Genomic DNA, 21,635 nt, shown 5'->3' on the forward strand with positions numbered 1-21,635 from the left:
TGATGTCTCTACTCTTCACTATATTATCAAGATCGGTCATTGTTCTCCTCCTCCTCCTAAACAATACAATATGTAAATAATACTTACGTAATTTAGGAAAAATCAAATTCAAAAATATGTTTGGTCCCAACCATTTTGCATGAGGATTACTCAAACAGCATTTTAATGTATTTTAGGGTCTTTCCACACAGCAATATAACTCCAAATATCAAGGCATAAAATCCCACAATATCTGCTTTGAACTGGGTTATCTGAGTCCATGTTCTGGAACAGATGTTCCAGGAGCTCCAATTTTATTTGCTTTGAATTAAATTTTGGTTTGCAATCCAAGGCTTGGGATTTTGCTGCAGGGTGGCTTCCTGTTATAGTTTGCAATCATAGGGCAAGCCACCTGTCTATTATAGTTAGGATCCCTGGTCCCGCCCCTCTCTGGGTTTTTTTGAGGGAAGAGGGCATTTTTCAGTTAGTCTCAGCAAAGGAAGTAAATGCAGAGGATGTATACAGACGTCCTCCTGTGCAAAGGCTTCGTCCCTTAAGACTTTCCAGGGGAGAACAGTCTTGAGAGCCTCTGACGATTCCCAAAGGTTCCGGGGAAACAGCCTTACAGCCCTGAGGAATTCCGGAGGGAATAACAGCTCTAACCATCAAAGCAGCTAAGCGATTACAAGCCTTTTGATAGGTTCGCTCAGCGTTGATACGCAGTTCAGCCCGGTAGTGAATCCACATCAATAAGGTTTAGGTTCACAGCAATCTGGGAGGAGCTAGAAAGGGGAATTTTCCTTTAAACAAGGTTTTTTGAAGATAGTGCCTGTTCCCTGTGAACAAGATTGCAAGAGCTAAGAGACTGTTATGAAAGCTTTACAATTCCTGTTTGTTCATCAATAAAAGACTGTTATATTTAAGCTCAAGCCTCATAAAGACTTTCTATTAAGGGAAATTCCTCTAAAGGCTTCTTTTCGGGGGCCCTGGCTTCCCGCTGGTTCCAAGCCATACATCTTCTCTTAAAGGCACTTCATTTCAGGTCCAGCGGCGACAGAACAGTTCACACTCAGATAATGTGGGATTTTTCTACCTTGATATTCTAGGATATAGGGCCCTCACAACATCTGCTTTGAAGTGGGTTATCCTGGGCCTTTCCCACACAGTTGAATAGAATCCCACATTTTCTGCTTTGAACTGGAATATATGGCAGTGTGGACTCAGATAACCCAGTTCAAAGCAGACAGTGTGGGTTTTTCTGCCTTGATATTCTGGGTTCTATGACTGTGTGGAAGGGCCCTGAGTCCACACTGCCATATATCCAGTTCAAAGCAGATAATGTGGGAATTTATTTAGCTGTGTGGAAGGGGCCTAACTACAGGCCCTATATCCCATCATCTAATCTCAGGTTTTCTGTTTATCCCAGGTTATCTGGCATTGGGGGATCATGTATTTATTTATTGCATTTGTATACTGCCTTTCTCAGCCAGAGGCGACTCAAAACAATCCAGTTTAATATAATAAATAATATAATATATATTAAATTATATAATATATTATATATATAATATAACTGCCATATAATCCCTTTAATACAGAAAACCTGGGATCGGATCCTGGAATATAGGGTCCCTTCTGCACTGCCATATAATCCAGATTATTATATATATTATATTATAATATATATTATAATATAAAATATATACAATATAATAACTGCTATATAATCCAGTTTAATACAGAATATCTGGGATGGGATCCTGGAATGTAGGGTTCCTTCAACACATATAATCCAGATTACCTGCTTTGAATCGGATTATATGAGTCTACACTGCCATATAATCCAGTTCAAAGCAGATGATCTGGATTTTATATGGCAGTTGAGAAGGGGCCTAAGGTTCCTTCCACACAGCCATATAACCCGGAATATCAAGGCAGAAAATCCACAATATTTGCTTTGAACTGGATTATATGAGTCCATACTGCCATATAATCCTGCTTTGAATTGGATTATATGAGTCTACACTGCCATATAATCCAATTCAAAGCAGAAGATCTGGATTTTATATGGCAGTTGAGAAGGGGCCTAAGGTTCCTTCCACACAGCCATATAACCCGGAATATCAAGGCAGAAAATCCACAATATTTGCTTTGAACTGGATTATATGAGTCTACACTGCCATATAATCCAGTTCAAAGCAGAAGATCTGGATTTTATATGGCAGTTGAGAAGGGGCCTAAGGTTCCTTCCACACAGCCATATAACCCGGAATATCAAGGCAGAAAATCCACAATATTTGCTGTGAACTGGATTATATGAGTCCATACTGCCATATAATCCTGCTTTGAATCGGATTATATGAGTCTACACTGCCATATAATCCAATTCAAAGCAGAGGATCTGGATTTTATATGGCAGTTGAGAAGGGGCCTAAGTTTCCTTCCACACAGCCATATAACCCGGAATATCAAGGCAGAAAATCCACAATATTTGCTTTGAACTGGATTATATGAGTCTACACTGCCATATAATCCAGTTCAAAGCAGAAGATCTGGATTTTATATGGCAGTTGAGAAGGGGCCTAAGGTTCCTTCCACACAGCCATATAACCCGGAATATCAAGGCAGAAAATCCACAATATTTGCTTTGAACTGGATTATATGAGTCCATACTGCCATATAATCCTGCTTTGAATCGGATTATATGAGTCTACATTGCCATATAATCCAATTCAAAGCAGAAGATCTGGATTTTATATGGCAGTTGAGAAGGGGCCTAAGGGTCCTTCCACACAGCCATATAACCCGGAATATCAAGGCAGAAAATCCGCAATATTTGCTTTGAACTGGATTATATGAGTCTACACTGCCATATAATCCAGTTCAAAGCAGAAGATCTGGATTTTATATGGCAGTTGAGAAGGGCCCTAAGGTTCCTTTCACACACCCATATAACCCGAATATAAAGGCAGATAATCCGCAATACTTGCTTTGAACTGGATTATCTGAGTCCATTCTTCCATATAATCCAGTTCAATGTGGATTTTATGCAGCTGTGTGGAAGGGTCCTAAGAAACAGGCAAATTAATGCGGATAGATAGGCTTACGCAAGCCAAGCAGGCTTGTACAAAGGCCCTTTTGAAGGGAAAGAGATGGGACTTGCAATACTACATTCCTACAGCGTGGGCTCTTTTTCCCCCCTCTGATGCGCATGCGCGCAGGACAAAAGTAGCTCTTTTCTCCCCCTCTGATGCGCATGCGCGCAGGACAGAAGTAGCCCGGGGGAGCCCTTTGAGGACAAGAACCCGCCCTGGTTTGGTTTTTGTGACGCGCTCTAACATGCCATCCCTTTCCATATTTGCATAGCCACGCCCACCAAGAGGAGAGGGAGGGAGGGGGAGGGGAGCGAGCACTTTTGACAGTCAGGAATCCAGACGGGGGATGTATTTGTTATTAGCATAAGCCACGCCCCTTTGCTGGCCTCCTATTGGCCAGCGGGGAGGAGGGGCGCGGGCAAGCAAACGGCGGTTTGCAGCGAGGAAGGAGCGGGGGGAGGGGAAGGAGGGGGAGAAATCTCTCCGCGCTTCTGGATTGGAAGCGGCAGCTTGTCTATCAAGTAGAAAAAGCAGAAGGGGGCGGGACTTGAGGGGAGATTGAGAGAGGGAGGGCGGCGGCGGAAGGGGTCTCACTTCCGCTTTGGTGTCAGCGGGTCTCGTTGAGGGAGGAAGGAAGGAAGGGAGCGCGCGCCTGGCAGGTAACCAACCGTCGCTCGGCCTCTCATTTGTTGTCTACACGGACCGCTTGGGGGTCTCCAATTCGGGTTAGAGATGAGGAGGGGATGTGCGAGGGATGAGGGGAAGAACCACAGACTTTGTTTTCCTTCCTCCCGTCACGCATCCTTAAAGGGGAAGCCTCCTTCCCTGCTTCTTCCCACTGATCATAACAGTGGTGATAGGAATGAATGATAGGCTTGGTTTTTGCCCTTTTTGGCATCATTAATGGGTGACCACTCTTTTCCTATTTCTCCCCAGTCTCTATCCCTTGGGCAAGCTTGGGCCCTCCAGGTGTTTTGGACTCCAACTCCCACTATTCCTAACAGCCACAGCCCCCTTTCTATCGACTGTAAGGAATTGTGGGAGTTGAAGTCCAAAACACCTGGAGTGTCCAAGCTTGCCCATGCCTGATCTAGACACTATACTCCTATTCATATAGGCTAGAATTGTATTTTTTTTAAAAACCTTCCTCCTCACACTATTGACTATGTTCAGCTTGTAGTCTATTAAGACTTATAGATCCCTTTCACATGTACTATAGGAACCCCAGGTGGCGCAGTGGGTTTAAACCCCTGTGCCAGCAGGACTGAAGACCGACATGTCACAGGTTCGAATCCGGGGAGAGCACAGATGAGCTTCCTCTAGCACAGTGGTTCTCAACCTTCCTAATGCCGTGAACCCTTAATACAGTCACTCATGTTGTGGTGACCCCCAACAATAACATTGTTTTTGTTGCTACTTCATAACAGTCATTTTACTACTGTTAAAAATCATAATGTAAATAATCAGATATGCAAGATGTATTTTCATTCACTGGACCAAACTGGGCACAAATACCCAAGGCACCCACATGTAAATGCTAGTGGGGTTTGGAGAGGATTGATTTTGTAATTTGGGAGTTGTAGTAGCTGGGATTTATAGTTCACCTATAATCAAAGAGCATTCTGAACTCCACCAACGATGGATTTGAACTCCCATGACCAACAGAAAACACTGGAAGGGTTTGGTGGGTATTCACCTTGAGTTTGGGAGTTGTAGTTCACCTATATCCAGAGAGCACTGTGGACTCATTCAATGGTGGATTTGGACCAAACTTGGCACAAATACTCAATATGCGCAAATGTGAACACTGGTGGAGCCTGGGGAAAATAGACCTTGACTTTTGGGAGTTGTAGTTGCTGGGATTTATAGTTCATTACAATCAAAGAACATTCTGAACTCCACCAATGATAGAATTGGCTCAAACTTCCCACATGGAATCCCCATGACCATCAGAAAATACTGTGTTTTCTGATGGTCTTTGGCAACCCCTCTGACACTCCTTCGCGACCTCCTCAGGGGTCCCGACCTCCAGGTTGAGAAACACTGCTCTAGCAGCTCCAGCTCTCACACTATTTATTTATTTATTTATTTACTTCACTTGTATACCGCTCTTCTCAGGCGACTCAGAGCGGTTAACAACCAATTCAACAGTACAAAACAGATCAGACAATTAAAACAGCAATATCAATTCATTCACATCAAAACATCAATCCAACAACACACTATTGACTCATGTTCAGCTTGTGGTCTACTAAAACTTATAGATCACTTCCACATGTACTATAGGAGCCTCCGGTGACGCAGTGGGTTAAACCCCTGTGCCAGCAGGACTGAAGACCGACAGGTCGCAGGTTCATAGAATCATAGAATCAAAGAGTTGGAAGAGACCTCATGGGCCATCCAGTCCAACCCCCTGCCAAGAAGCAGGAAAATTACATTCAAAGCACCCCTGACAGATGGCCATCCAGCCTCTGTTTAAAAGCTTCCAAAGAAGGAGCCTCCACCACACTCCGGGGCAGAGAGTTCCACTGCTGAATGGCTCTCACAGTCAGGAAGTTCTTCCTCATGTTCAGATGGAATCTCCTTTCTTGTAGTTTGAAGACATTGTTCCACATCCTAGTCTCCAGGGAAGCAGAAAACAAGCTCGCTCCCTCCTCCCTGTAACTTCCCCTCACATAGAATCATAGAATGAAAGAGTTGGAAGAGACCTCATGGGTCATCCAGTACAACCCCCTGCAAAGAAGCAGGAAAATTACATTCAAAGCACCCCTGACAGATGGCCATCTAGCCTCTGTTTAAACACCTCCAAAGAAGGAGCCTCCACCACACTCCGGGGCAGAGAGTTCCACTGCTGAACAGCTCTCACAGTCAGGAAGTTCTTCCTCATGTTCAGATGGAATCTCCTTTCTTGTAGTTTGAAGACATTGTTCCACATCCTAGTCTCCAGGGAAGCAGAGAACAAGCTTGCTCCCTCCTTCCTGTGACTTCCTCTCACATACATGGCTATCAAATCTCCTCTCAACCTTCTCTTCTTCAGGCTAAACATGCCCAGCTCTTTAAGCCGCCCCTCGTAGGGCTTGTACTTCAGACCCATGATGCAGTTTCTCACTTGCACACATTCCAGCTTGTCAATATCTCTCTTCAAATGTGGTGCCCAGAATTGGACGCAATATTCCAGGTGTGGTCTCACCAAGGCAGAATAGAGGGGTAGCATTACTTCCCTAGATCTAGACACTATGCTCCTATTGATGCAGGCCAAAATCCCATTGGCTTTTTTTTTTTTTGCTATCACATGTACTATAAGGAGCCCCAGTAGCGCAGTGGGTCAAACCCCTGTGCTGGCAGGTCGCAGGTTCGATCCCTCTATCAGCTCCAGCTCCTCATGCGGGGACATGAGAGAAGCCTCCCACAAGGATGGTAAAAACATTGAAATATCTGGGCGTCCCCTGGGCAACATCCTTGCAGACACACCAGAAGCGACTTGCAGTTTCTCAAGTTGCTCCTGACACAACCAAAACAACAATAACAACAACATATACTATAGACAATTCAGTTTTCATGCGTTCTATATTTATGCTACACCTAAGGCAGGTAACTGCGTGGTAAAAATGGTTGCATTAAGAGTTACTGGACATATCTGCTGGGAAAAGTTGTCCCACTTGCACGCAGCTACAAGATGTTTGTGACCAGTAACACAGACTTTTCCATTCTTTATCCTGGTATTACTTGTATTGTGAAATGCACATATAAGTCTTCTAATATTTATTTATTTTCTATATTTATATCCCACACTTCTCAACCCCCAAGGGGATTGAAGGCGGCTTACAGCAGAAGCAAAATTCAATAACTGAAACAATTCAACAATTAAATAACATTTAGTTAAAAATCTAAACAAGGTTAAAAGTAATTAAAACATAAACAATACCATTTACAGTTATAAAATCATGATATGCACGGTCAAGGTCGGGCCATTCCAATTATCATTACCTGTAAATTCAAGTCATCTATTGCACTGTATTAGTTGCTGAAGGCTTGGTCACAAGCCATGTTTCCATGCTTGCTAGTTCTTGTACATTTTTTATTCGTTGGAGCAGTTCCAAATCTGGTTTTATTGAATTTTAATGTAAAGAAGAAAGACACATTTTGAGCCTATTTGGTTTCACATTTTAGTCTACTTGAACTCATGACAACCAAATCCCTATACCAGTTTTCAATTAGAGCAGTGTAGTTTTCCTACATGCTTTTAACATACCGGTATATAGATGGATCTCTGTATCCGTGGATTTTGTTTCCATGGATTCAACCAACCACCGCCCTTGCCCACCATGCAAATAATAATAATAATAAAAAATGTTTATTTTGTCATATTAGGGACACCATTATATATAATGGTACTTGAGAATGCATGGATTTTGCCATCCATGGACAATCCTGGAACCAAACCCCAGCAAATACTAAGCACCCACTGTGTATGCCATCTCTAGAAATTTTTCCATTTGCTAAATCACCCAGTATATCTATGGAACTACACAATGTCACCAGGGAAACTTCCAAGTATATTTGTAAGCACATAAAATATTTATTTATTTATATGAGTCTATTTTTACCCTGCTTTCCCCCCGCAATAAGGTGAGACTCAAAGCGGCTAACAATACAATAAGAACTTACAAAGTAAAAACTAAAACAAATTAAAACCCTACAAATTCCTTATTGCAACCTGATTATTGCAAACTGTCAGTGATAAAATCTCTATTTACAATATAACATACATATTTGAAATCATTAATTAACCCTATTGGGAGCCAAGTTCCTGTGCTCATAGAATTAGAGCAGTGGTCTCCAAAACACCTGGAGGCCCAAATTATGAACCTGTGATTTCAGGGGTAGCATGACCACATTCAGTACAGGTGGTGTTACTCTTCCCGGGCCCGTCATACGGGAGACCAGGAGTACCTCCATCTTGTCTGGAGTAAGCTTCAACTTATTCACCATCATCCAATCCATGACAGCTGATAAACACCCATGCCTGTCATAGAATAACAACAACTGCAGGTTGACCACCCCTTCTCCTGAATTCCCAAATCTAAAATATTGTCCACATGGGTGACTGAGGGCCCTTCCAGACAGGCCGTATATCCCAGAATCTGATCCTAGGTTTGCTGTTTATGCAAGATTATCTGGCAGTGGGGAGTCATATAATCCTGTTTAAAGCAGAAAACCTGGATTCTGATCCTGGGATATAGGGTCTTTCTGGAAGGGCCCTGAGACAGTGACACTTTTGCTTTGTGACAGTTCAGTATGCATAGACTTTGTTTCGTGCACAACAGTATTAGAACAATGTATATAAAAATACTTTCAGGCTACAGGTATAAGGTGTCTATGAAAGATTAATAAATTTCATATTCAGATTCCATCTCCAAGGTACCTTGTTATGTACGTTTATACCAATACAGGTATTTAAAAATATTTAAAATACTTATTATCCCAGGTAAAGGATATTTAACTCATGGTATTTTTGTCATTACTATAGGGTTGTAATAATAATTATTTCTATTTCTCCTTTTCCCCAGATTGGGACTTAAAGTGGCTTTCCACAATTGAAAATGCATTGTTTAAAATCCTCTTTTAGGCTGGGGGTGGGTGGGGGATAGTTACACCCAGGAGAATTGAGAAGTATTTAGCCAGGTCGATTGTGTTCTTTCTGCCCTTGCACGAGGTGCCTTTGCCTACAAATTATCTCAAGCAAGAGGTGTTTTATAGGAAAAAGAGAGAGAAAGGTGTTTTGTTCAGTCCCTTGCCATCAATTTCCAGGCTAGCACCCAGCATCTCTTTTCTGTATGCTGTTATCTGTGTAAATAAATAGTGCTGACTTAGTATGTGATGTGGCTCTCCTAGATTATGGACGATGGCTGTGTGCTCCTTGTTGGAGCAGGCTTCTATTAATGGCTCTTGAGGGTGGAGGACCTCAGGTGTGTGCCTGGGTGATACAAGTACCTGGCACATACACACCAACTATTTGCAAGCTCCTCTGTTAGGCATCTTGGTGCTCCATTTGCACATCTCCTTTGCCTTTCAGTTTTGAGATTGCCAACTTCCTTAATGAGATAGGTGTGTGTGTTAAAAAAAACTGGTCTCTGCTTCTCTGCTTTCCATCTTAGCCTGCAGACTGTGCGAGGAAATCAGGGCAACCATGACTTCTGATTTTATGTGAGCATGAACTTTAACAATGAGATTTATCTCTCTTTGGGGGCAGGTGTGATTGCTGTTTGAAGTTCTTAGGTCTCAGACATTCTCTCAGCCTATTTCAGGATGTATTTGAGGTGCAAGTAATAACAGAAACTATTTCCTGTGGAGAAAAACTTTTACTGGGGGAATAACCTGTAGCCCTGTATGGGATAATAGACACCAGCATACCTTACAGATCATTTTCTGACCTTTTCTGGTAGACTAATTCATCTTACAGTGGAGATAGCTTGTTAGTTGTTTCCCCATACCTTGATGTATGGGAGTGACTCTTTTCCTTTTAGCCTGAAGACTATGGTTGTTGTGGTGAGACTGTGTGGCTTGGGATAGAAGTAACTCCTAGTTGTAATTTTTTCTCTGTAGCTGATTGTCTTGCAGCAAGAAGTGAAAGTACCTAAACCTTGAACATAGGAATACACTTTCATCTGCAGCTCTGAGTAATTGAGGATTTAAAACCAGTTTACCAACAACTGTGGGTGTTATTTGCTTACAGAAGTGATTAAATGGGGATCTAACACCTTATGCTTTTTCTTTCATTGTGAATTGTAACTAAAGATTTGTAGATAAGATATCAAGGGGTGGCATTTGATAAGGTTCTTTTAACTCATTAGTGATATATAACACAAGTAAAATGATGAAGGTTAAGGAGCAGGAAGGATAGTTATTTTGATTATGTTTATAATCAGTAGGAAAAGGTTGTAGACCTCTCAGACTTACAGGCTGAACATTCATTTGATGATTAGGATCTTCTGTTCTTTGAAAATGCAGATAAGATCACTGCATATTTTAATAGAAAGTAAAGGTGCTATCTTGTTATGGAATCAACCCCACAGAAAGCTGTATCTTATCCCTTTGAAGAATGCAGATGTATGCCCTTTGGAAATGCAGGAATTGTATTAGGAAAAGGTTGTAATAAAATCTTACAATGAAATGAGCGAGGACTCTCTGAAAAGAGGTCACCTACTTTGAAGTTTAAAAGTAGGGAAATAGCAAATGATGATTAAGTTAATTCTCATCTTAGAGAAGCTATATAGTGAGTACTATGGTTCTAAAATATGAATGCAAGCATTTTCCACTTTATTGTTGTACAGATAGGAGAAATATGAATACTATGAAGTTTGTGTTGGTTAAAACCTGTAATTGTTTAATGTCATGTGTGTGTGTGTGTATCTGTTAATAAATATCTTGGTTGTGTGTAGCATGACAACATGAGAATCAATTTATCTCCATGTGTACTGTTGAAATGAAGCCTGGATTCAAATCCTGGAATAGTTATAACAGGTATGGGCAAACTTTGGCACTCCATTTGTTTTGGACTTCAACTCCCAAAATCCCTAACAGCCTCAGGCCCTTTCCTTTTCCCCCTCAGCCGCTTAAGCCTGAGGCTATTAGGAATTGCGGGAGTTGAAGTTTAAAACACCTGGAGGGCCAAAGTTTACCCATGCCTGAGCTATAAGATTGCTTCAGTGGCGCTATGCAAACCATATCATGAACGTTGGAATTATTACTTTATACAGCAATCTTATTTGAATATAAATATAAAGCAGTAGTTTAGCATTTTGATACTTCCAGTGCATTGTCTTTGCATGAACACATTGCATTAAAATGTGGTTTGGTATGGTGTTTTGGTATGGTATGGAGCTCCTGGATGTGCAGTGAGTTTATTTGCTGAGCTGCTGAACTTGCTGACCAAAAGGTTGGTGGTTTGAATCTGGAGAGCAGGGTGAGCTTCCACTGTTAGCCCCAGCTTCTGCCAACCTAGCAATTTGAAAGCATGCAAATGTGAGTAGATCAGTAGGTATCACTCCAGTGGGAAGGTAACAGCACTCCATGCAGTCATTCTGGCCACATGGCCTTGGACGCATCCACAGACAATTCTGGCTCTTCGGCTTAGAAATTGAAATGAGCATCATCTCCCAGAGCCAGACACAACTAGACTTAATGCCAAGAGGAAGCCTTTATGTTTACTATGGTGTTTTGGCCAGTATTTGTGTATATGAGGGTGAATAAAACTTTTAAACATTCTGCATAGTTGAAGGATTAGATGGACATAGTACTGTGGAGTAGTGTATCATTGTGGAAAATGCCTAAACTATCCAAAACGTTTTAAACAGTGTCAGTTACAAACCTTGGGTATTTCCATAGAACACAGAATACCTTGCCCTGAAAAATAATATGTCCAAAGTGGTTCTTGTTTCTGTGGAGTTAACTTGAATATTGATAAGGTGCTTTACCATAGCAATACTGAGTGCATGCACCTGAACAATGTAAACCTTATGTACTACCTCTGTTGAGGCTTGATGTATGTTGGAACCTCATATGCAAAGCATAATAATGCATATCTCTATGATATCATTTGATTTGTAAATATATATTGTGGCCCTTTCCCACCATTTCTAGTTTTGCATAATTTAATAATGGAATAAAACTACCATACTACTCTAAGTAGCATTTGACCTGGTTAGTACTTGAAAGGGAGATAATCAGGAAACAGCCTTAGAACTTGTAAATAATCCGATGTGAAGCCACAGAGCATGATTACCCAGTTAAAACTGATAATATTGGGCTAGGTTGATCAAAGTAGGTCCCTATGTGCCAAAAAGTTTAATATAAATAAGGTATATATACAAACAAAATCATGTGGTAACATAATAGATCCTGTAATTAATATTCAGCTTGTTTTTATCGAAATATGGTTTTGATTGCAATTAAAAAGAAAGGCAGCGCAGAAGTCATTTTCCCTAACCTGAGCTTTTGCTGATGTTTGATCTTTAGAGTTCTGTGTTGATTTCATCCCCATTCACTTCAGATAAATTTATTTCACTATTTCCATCTATCTGCTTATTTAGAGTTAGTGGGGCTAATTGTACTATTGTACTAATCCACTATTATGACTAGTGCATGAACTTTGTGTAGATAAAAAAACATGTTGAAACGTAATAGATAGATTGATGTAATAAAGAAAGCCATTGCTCTTAGTTTACAAGATATGAGCAGACCTGTTGATGACTGGGGCTCATTGTAGACTCTCATTTATAGTGTTATAACTCCACAGGGGTGTGAGCAACACATAGAAATGTACCTGTTTTGACTTACATACAAAATGTTACCACAAGCAAATGATATATGGTATCTGTAAAGTTGTAAGTATGGAACATTTGTTTGTCCTTTCCTTCTCTCACCTCTCCCCCAAACCTTTAATCTTGAGATTGTCTAAAGTAGACAAGCAGGTTAGAGAAGAAAGTGTCCTTAATACCTCAGCAAGGTTTGTGATCATAGTGATGGAACAGATGCATAGCTTTGACCTTCATGCATGTCTTTAGTGCTAAAGTTGTCAAGAGGCACACATTCCACTCTTTATATGAGAATTTTCCTAATATGGTCTTTAGCACTGCTTGCAGGAGGGCATTTTGATATTTGTTTTGTAATTTCTACTTACATGCAATGATAATGTGTCTGTCTTATCTCTGCAAGGACATCAGCACATTTGTATTATGAGCCTGTTCTTAAGGGCTTGTTTTGTAACATTCCACACTTAGGCCAGTTAGTTGGTGTTAATATTAGGAGTGAGAAGAGATTTTTGTGGATTGTAGAATAAGAGATTTTTGGATGGGAAGGAAAGATGATTAAAGACCAATTGCAAGACCTGGGGCATGTGGCATATCTGAAATGTTGTCTGAATACAACTTAAGATAAGAGCCCTTAACAAAATAATTATCTAGGAATATTATGTGAGGTGAGATATCTATATCGTCTGAACGATCTCCCCCAGTTTTGAAATATGGAGCTATAACTACCACCTCCAGATATAGAGGGTTGAACTAGATGGCCTTTGAGGTCCTTTACAACTCTGTGGTTCTTTTTGTTTTTGGAGTATACTGCATTGGAGGATGTACGGTACATGGGAAAATCACCTGTTCATTGAGAGGAAACTAAATCTTTAATTTGCATCATGCAGTGTTTCAGAAAGATGCTTACTTAAAGATGTGAATGGCAATGCATATAAGTATTGTGTACTCCTGCATGGCAGTGGTTTGGGTTGTGGTCTCTCTTAGCTCTGTGATGTTGGGATCTCCTTCAACTCTACTATGTTAGCATCAAGCTACATGCAAATGTGACATATCTTTTAAGCATTTCACTATGTCACCTGTGTCTGGAGCAAGGGAGATACATGACCTTGACATCAAAAGGAATTTGCCAGCTATAGGAGCTGAATAATCACTTCTCCTATCTTATCTCTTCTCAGTTTCACAGCTCTTTTTATTTATCCAGGTTGGTTCTGGTGCCTGGATGATAACCAGCTGTGATAAAAGTACCTGATGTGATTGAGCATAAGATGTGTGGAAGCACCAGTTAGTTCCCTGACTTTGTGGGTCCCTTCTGATATGACAGTTGGAAACTGGCACATCTTTATGTCTGAGTAGGACAAAATGTGGTTAAATAAATGTAGCTACTGCTATTTAATGCAGTTTAACCACTTCCTCCACCTCTAGTTGTATGATCAGAATTTCAGGGAAAAAAAATACCCTTAGAGAAAAACATCAAATAAATATATTGATTCAATAACCTCAAAAGCCCATAAGATGATGACCAAGATAAAAGTGTTAACATTCACTTTTCCTAGTATGGCAGGAAAGTATGAGGGTTATAATATTTCTTTGAAAGTATGTCTATCATCTGAGTGAGAATAGGATAGTGGAAATTTGTTTAGTGGTAAATATAAATTAATTGTTTCCTAAGATGGAGCCCCCGGTGGCGCAGTGGGTTAAAGCCCTATGCCGGCAGGACTGAAAACCAATAGGTTGCAGGTTTGAATCCGGGGAGAGGCGGATGAGCTCCCTCTATCAACTCCAGCTCCTGAGAAGCCTCCCACAAGGATGATAAAAACATCAAATCATCCGGGCATCCCCTGGGGACGTCCTTGCACACCAGAAGCGACTTGCAGTTTCTCAAGTCACTCCTGACATGACAAAAAAAGTTTCCTAAGATTAATGTGTGGGAAAGGGGAGTTTGGCAGTTTGCATGTTTTTTTTTTTTTTGCTTTTATTTGGGATCTTATTGGGATCAGTTGAATGGAGGATCCAGTTTCTCCATTGGAAGTGCCTAGGGAATTGGGTAAGAAATGACAGGTTATAAGAATCAGGCAGGTGTGCTCGGAGCGGAAGATACAGAACATTTAGAAAGTTGAAATGAAGGGCATATGTTAAGATGGAGAAGTGGTGAGTTAACTGAATGTAAGGAACTGTTATGACATAGTGCATAGTTGGATGTGTTCATGTTAAACCTCAGTGCAAGTGACCATTTAGCTTACTGCATTGCCTGTTTGGGCCTTTCAGTCAGCTATGTTACAATATTTGGGAGAGTAATATTGTGAAGCTCTATATATGCTGCCCTGAATTTCTTGGAAAAAGGAGAAAATACATGTATGATAAAATGGGTTTATTCCATTAAGCTGTTGAAAGCTGATTTCTTATTTTATGATGACAATGTGTGATAGAGGAATTACCTGCAGTAGTGATTACTGTAGCGTGACTGTAGCTTAGTGGTTTTGTGAGGACTCCAGAAGTCCAGGGTCAGAATCCCTGCTCAGCTTTGGAATTCCACTGAGTGACCCTGGGCAAGTCACATTTTCTCAGCCTCAGAGGAAGACAAGGCCAACCCCCCTCTAAATCTTTGCTAGAAGATCCTGTGAAATGTGATCCTTTTTAAAATTGCTATTTTGGAATTTTAAACACAACAACAAAGTGATTATGTAAACAGGCATTTAAAAAACCGGGGCCTTCTCGAGTTCACTGACATATTTAAAATGAACTATAATATGCAAACGAGTATCTCAGTATAGTAGGGTAATTCAGTGTATTAATGTTCTTTTTAACTATTTAAAGAGCATGATCAAGTACTTCTTTTCTGACCTGCATTATTAGATCCCACTCCTAGCACTTAATTGCATTAATTTCAGTGCATGCTCAGGAAGGCTCAAGCTTTGCTTTATGTAGCTGTGATAACATCTGTTCAGGGGCTCTCTGTGCTGCAAATCATGTGGATCAGGCTCTAATTTATGGCAACCTGCCCTTGAACATTCCAGTTACATTTTAAAAACACTTCTTACTGGAACCTTTCACACACCAGCATTCTTTTTTCCCCCCAATCAACATTAGAAGGTCATTTGAGGCCACTGCAACCCTGGAAAGAAATTAGTGTGATAAATATTCTGGGATACCAAAGTTTGAATAGAAGTGTGATTTCGTAAGATTGTCTTGCCAAAATAGATACAGTACAATCTCAATGTGCTACATTGCAAGATCCCTCATTGATACTAGAAATGGATAATAGTGAGCCTTATATTTTGACTATTCTTAGGCTTGAAGCATGCTATAGAATTGCACTGGAGGACCCAGGGAAGCCCACAAGCACTTCTGGAGGTGGGGAATATATTTTTTTTAGGAATGTGGTAAATGCAATGGTGGATATTGAATCTGTGGATAAGGGAGCAATATTATATAGAATTTTATAATTTACATGTGAGAAAATTACCTGAAAATTCTTTGTTTATTTATAACCCGAGTTTTAATTTTTTTTAAAAAAAACTAATTGTCTGAACTTCTTCACATTTTAAAGTAAATATGAGGCTTCCCAAGAGTAAAAGTATGCCTGTTAATGGAGTTTAGTAAAAGTTTGGATATTAACATGATAGTCTTAGTTTTATAAGTACCCTTAACATAAACATTACTTTCATGTGAGGTTCTGTTTGGAGATTTATGTAATGATATTTAATCTCTAATTCACAGACTTGTTTACTGTCTTCCCCATGCCTTATCTCAGTGAAAAAACATATTTGTGTACTTGTAGTGTGTAGTTTGTCAACTTTGAAATGTACCGTATTAACATTCAAATAGGGCCGATGTCATGTGAGGACTGTCTTATTCTAATGGAATTTTGAAAGATAAAGCATAATTAATCATGTTATGACAAACAATTAGAGCACATCAGGATTATTCTCATATTTATGTTTCACATTTAAAAATATTGCTTGACAACTTCACACAACAGCATTGCTTTTCAGGGTTTTTTTTTGTCTTGTGAAGCTGCACATGCAAAGTGCAGATTAGAATCTTAAGAGTCATAGGGATTGCAAGGATCTAGTCCAACTAAAGTAAGCTTGCATCATTGGTCTGTCGTTGTCCAAGAGAACACTCGGGAGAGGTTTCTTAGTCAGTGTCCTCCTTCCTCATTCTAGAACTGGCAAGATTAACCCAAAAGATTTTGGTACTTGCAGGTACCTAGTGAGTTTACAGTTCCATAGGCTATAAAGCAAATACTAGCAGGGTAGGTAAGTGGGTATCAATACTGAGGATTGAGCCTATTGTTGCACCATATCCATTTATGAGTAAAACCGATTGAGGCAAATAATGAATTTGATTTCAATTCTGTGACCTGACATTATATCCTTGGATTGTTGGTTCTGTTGAACCAGAAGGTGCTATTTTTGAAATCAATATATATACCAAATCCGAATGGGATATGGTTTTCTCAGGTCCAATGGGGATATGGCTATAGCAAGTTGATGTCTGCTGTCATCCACCGCTTCATCCCCAACATGTTTCATTCTTCCACCCTCCAGGATCAGAGTTGAAAGTGTTGCAGGAATTGAGAGATCTCAGATCATCCCCACTGAGTTTGAAGGGTTTTTTTACTGTCTCCGAGAGAGATTTTCTCTTCTTTATGTGGACCCTGAGATGCTGCAGTCCATAGTTTGGCAACTTAAACTAACCTTTCTAATTTGGTTTCAACAGAGAACCCAGGTTAATACAGATCAGGGTCTCATCAAAGATGGTCTCTGCATAGAGGATGCAATCTTTGTTTGTGCCTTCAGAAACTGGTTCATTAAGACTGGAATGGTGATATGATTTAGGAAGCCTTGATTTTCCAGGGGCTTAGGGGAATATTTACACAATCCAAGCACCTTATATTACTGTAAAGTAGCGAGAAGTAACAAGTTTGCATTAGACCTTGCATTGTCATGAACCTAATTAAATTACTAAGGTCATTTGATTGTGGTTCTGACATCTTGGTTGGATGACAAAAGGCGAAAAAAAGATTTTTGTGCACTATGAATTTCTTGTTTTAGCAATGGAAGAAATTCCATCTGTTCCATCATTACTCTGTTATATGGAAATGATATTATGCAGTAATGTTTGCCCACTTTTCAGTATACCTCATTTAATCCCTCATCTGCAATGTGAATACACCTCACAGACAAAATATATGATGTTTGATGGTATCATGGAAAATATTCCTCTTTTCAAACATCAACTCTTTAAAGGTAATGCAACTATAATGTCTGGGACTGATTTTTTATTAAATCATAGCTGAAAATTCATCAGAAATATAAACACTGAAATATCAAATTCCTGGACTTTGGTTTCATAGTTTTACCTAGATTTATTGTGATATAACTAAAACAAATCAAACTTTATGAAGGTACAGTGAATACTTAAATAGATTGTACAATGGTCAAATAAGGATTATGCTGAGGCCGTTCATGTTAGAAAAGCCATTGCGGTGGATAGTTCAGAATGCCAATACATATATTTGTTGTACTTGGCTTTCTTAGAAAGTGTATAGTCTTATCTAGTTATAAGATGTGCAACATAGACAGAGCTTCTAGAATTTGTACGGCACTTGCAGATAAAATCACTCACATCTTTTCCAATGCTGTAATTGATATGGTTCCAGTCAAGGCAACCTTGGCTCCTCCTTGTGCTGTGTTATTGGATGCTTCTCAATTTGTGCAACCTGTTGATGTGAATATGATACTTGGAGAGGTGAAAAGCACTATATGTATACTAGACTTGCCCTTCTGACTTAATAAACAGGGATTGGCTGTGTAGCTAAAGGGTGTAGTCAGTGCCTCCTTACAACAAGGCAGAGTTCCAGATTGCCTAAAGGAGATAATTGTCAGGTCTTTGTTGAAAAAGTTTCCCCTGAATCCTTCTATAATGGACAATCAGTTGGTGTCTAACATATCATTCATCGGCAAACTATTGGAGTGTGTGGTGGCCTCACAGTTCTAGGAGTTCCTGAACGAAACTGATTATCTGACTCCATTTCAAATTGGTTTCAGGCCTGGTTATGAAATGGAAATAGCATTGTTTTCCTTAGATGATCTATGCTGGGAACTAGACTGGGAAAATGTATCCTTGTTGGTTCTTCTGGACCATTCAGTGACTTTTAATACAATCAACCATGGCATTCTTTTAGGTCATCCCTCTGGGATGTGACTTGGAGATACTGTTTTGCAGTGGCTCAATTCCTTTGTAAACTGGTGAACCCAGGAAGTATGCTGGAGGATTTCTGTTCTATCTCATAGCTATTGACCTCTTGATTATTGAACCCTAATGGGGATTCCTTGGTGTTCTGTTTTGTTCCCCATGCTATTTAATAATATATGAAACCATTGGGAAAGGTTTCCACAGTCCTGGAGTGTGGTGTCCTCAGTATGCAAATACCCACATCTACTATTCCAGTGTTTCTCAAACTCTGCTCTTCCAGATGTTTTGGACTTCAGCTCCCACAAGTACTAACAGCTGGTAACCTGATGTGGATTTCTGGGAGCTGAAGTCCAAAACACCTGGAGGAGCAGAGTTTGAGAAACATTGTACTTTTCCACCCCAGACCAAGGGAGGAGGCTATTTTAGCCCTACACCAGTGTCTGCCATCAATAATGGACTGGATGATGGTGAGAAAATTGAAACTTAATGCAGACAAGGCAGAGCTACTACTGGTCAACTGAAAGACAGACCAGATGTATAGAAATTAATCATGTATTCAATGAGAAGATGCAGGTTTGCACTTTGCGTATATTCCTGGGCTCAACTTTGAACCTGGATGGCCAGGTTCAAAGCTGTGGTGGTCAGGACAGCTTTTGTGCATTTGAAGTTTTTATACCAACTGTGCCTATTCTTTGAGGTGTTGCATCTGGCCATATTACATTGTGTTTGGACTACTGTGATGTGTTCTGCTTTGGAAAAGAGTATGTATGGAAACTTCTGCTACTGCAAAGAGTTGCAGACAGAATATTAGTTGGGTCAGGTTGCAGGGATCATACTTCTCCCGTCTCATCATCACTATTACATGTAATTTTGACAATCCAAAATACTGGTTATGATCTATAAATCAAGAGAGGTCCTTCTCTCTGCCCCATAGGCATGATGGCTGTGAATGTGAGGGAAGTCTTCCTTGGTGCCTGTGTCGTCCTCTCTCTCCTTCCACTGGCAAGCAAAAACCTTTTTAACCAATAAGCTTTTATACTTGAAAGTTTTAAAGGATGCTTTTTCATAAAATGAACTGTTTTATTTGCTTTTTATTTTTTGAGTGTTATATTAATAATAAACTTTATTTATATTCCACCCTATCTCCCTGAGGGGACTATTACCAGTAAATGATTTTAATCTTCTCAATACTTTAATTCCATTTTAATGTTTGCTTTTTGTATGTTTTTAGCTATAATTGTGTAAATGGTCAATGGTCTTTCATTTTTTTTAATTTGGGTTTTTGACTTTTAACACATACAACAGGAGATTTTTTAAAAAGAAAAAATCTTCATTCTCCCCATAGATCAATAAATATAAAACAGTTCAGTACAGGGGTTTTGAATATTTCTCAGGACAGGTTAGGTACAAACTGAAATAAATATTTTTAGGTGAAATGTACCAAGTGAGATCCATTAAGTGACTACTAGGAAGAGGACCACCTCTCTTATATTGTGGAATGCTTTTTTCCAGACAGCAGTGATAACTTTTTTTCTTATTGATGCCAGGAAGAGGCTCAAAGAAATTATCCCAGGCTTTGAAATGAACATTGGGGTGGGGTGGGGGGTGTTTAACAAACTTCTTATATTTTCACCAATTTCTGTTGATTTTTATTATGCCACATTTTGCAATTATAAATAAATTAGCACTACATGTGGGACAACCCCCCCCCCCCCCCCCCACACACACAGTTTTACCATTTAAAATGCATACTATTCAGTTTTCTAAGGCGACGTTTTTGGAGGATGAGCTTCACTGGAAACTTTGTTTTATCATATTGTTTTTATCCCTGAAAATAAAAACCACAATATAATTACTGTGAAAAGTGATTCAAAACCTGACACCTATAAATGTTTCAAAAGACAGGTCACTATGTATGCCTTCCTTTCAGAGTTAGAGCTGCATTAAAATGAGAACTAGCTTAAAGCTTTTGTTGCTTTACAGAATCTTAAATGTGTTTCAGTATCAAAATATTATGATCGTTGTGGCTTGAAAGCATATGAATGGAGAACAGGCAGTGCTCTTCGAAGATTTCAAATAGAGGGGGTGGGAATTGTGTGGCCCTCAGTGTTGTCAAAGTGCAAGTCCCAGCATTGCTTATTATTTATTAAAGTGATCAGGGCTTCTGTTCAACAAGGCCTGAAGGGCCTAACAGTTCCCTTTTCTTCCTCTCATCAAAGCACATTCTTAGGCTTTTCTTTTAATTGTGAACGTGACATCTATGCAACATTACTTGCTTAATAGCTAAATAATGTTTTCAGAGCCATGTGATATAATGTTTCAATGAAAATTTAATTACTTTGCTACTAAGTGTCATAGCCCTGTCTTTTTCCCTGTAGGGTTTTATGGGTATTACAAAGGATTATTTGCTGTGAATTTGCTGGTTAAACTTGTCTTGTTTCCCTAAGCCACATTTTGGGTGCAGTAGATATTATTAGGCAGACAGAAAAAAACTGAAAGGCTTAATTATGTATTGGAATGAGTATAGTTAAATCAGAGTTTTGGTATTGTCACTACTGTATATTGAAAAATTAAGGTTTAATTTAAAATTGTTGTGTGTATTACAGATGACAGCAATTGCTAACTCAATTCTATGCATCAGTTCCTAAAGCTTCCATTTTTACCTGAAAATCTGCATTTTGGCACCCTCCTCATAATTGTAAAGAAGTTTATTGCAAATATGCGTCGTATTTCAACAGTTCTTAACCCTTTCGTTATCTTGGATCCCCTTTAAATATTACTTGTTGCTGCAGACTACCAAGATTTAACTCAAAATTTTAAGGATATTGTAAAGAAACTTTGTATTAGTGAAGTCAGTCGCAGGCAAAAGACTCTGCTTTTGAGATCTATCTTCCTTCCTTCCTTCCTTCCTTCCTTCCTTCCTCCCTCTGTATTTTAACTGTAAAAACTCCTAATATTTCTTCAAGCTTTTTGACAATGTGCCTCTCTAGGGTACAAAGGGCCATAGGCAAGAACCACTGCTGTATTTGATTCAAACTTTCTGTTT

The 21,635-nt window shown here is 39.6% G+C and overlaps 1 protein-coding gene across 1 annotated transcript in view; it reads left to right on the plus strand.

The window, feature by feature from the left end:
• Positions 1-3,644: 3,644 nt before the first annotated feature.
• Positions 3,645-21,635, plus strand: part of OSBPL2 (oxysterol binding protein like 2) — a 68,896-nt gene continuing 50,905 nt past the window's right edge. The window contains exon 1 of the mRNA XM_060771989.2: positions 3,645-3,733. The gene's annotated coding sequence lies outside the window, so the exon portion shown is untranslated. The remainder of the gene's footprint in view (positions 3,734-21,635) is intronic.

This window comes from Anolis sagrei, chromosome 4 (assembly GCF_037176765.1).
Source record: "Anolis sagrei isolate rAnoSag1 chromosome 4, rAnoSag1.mat, whole genome shotgun sequence".
Classification (NCBI taxonomy): domain Eukaryota; kingdom Metazoa; phylum Chordata; class Lepidosauria; order Squamata; family Dactyloidae; genus Anolis; species Anolis sagrei.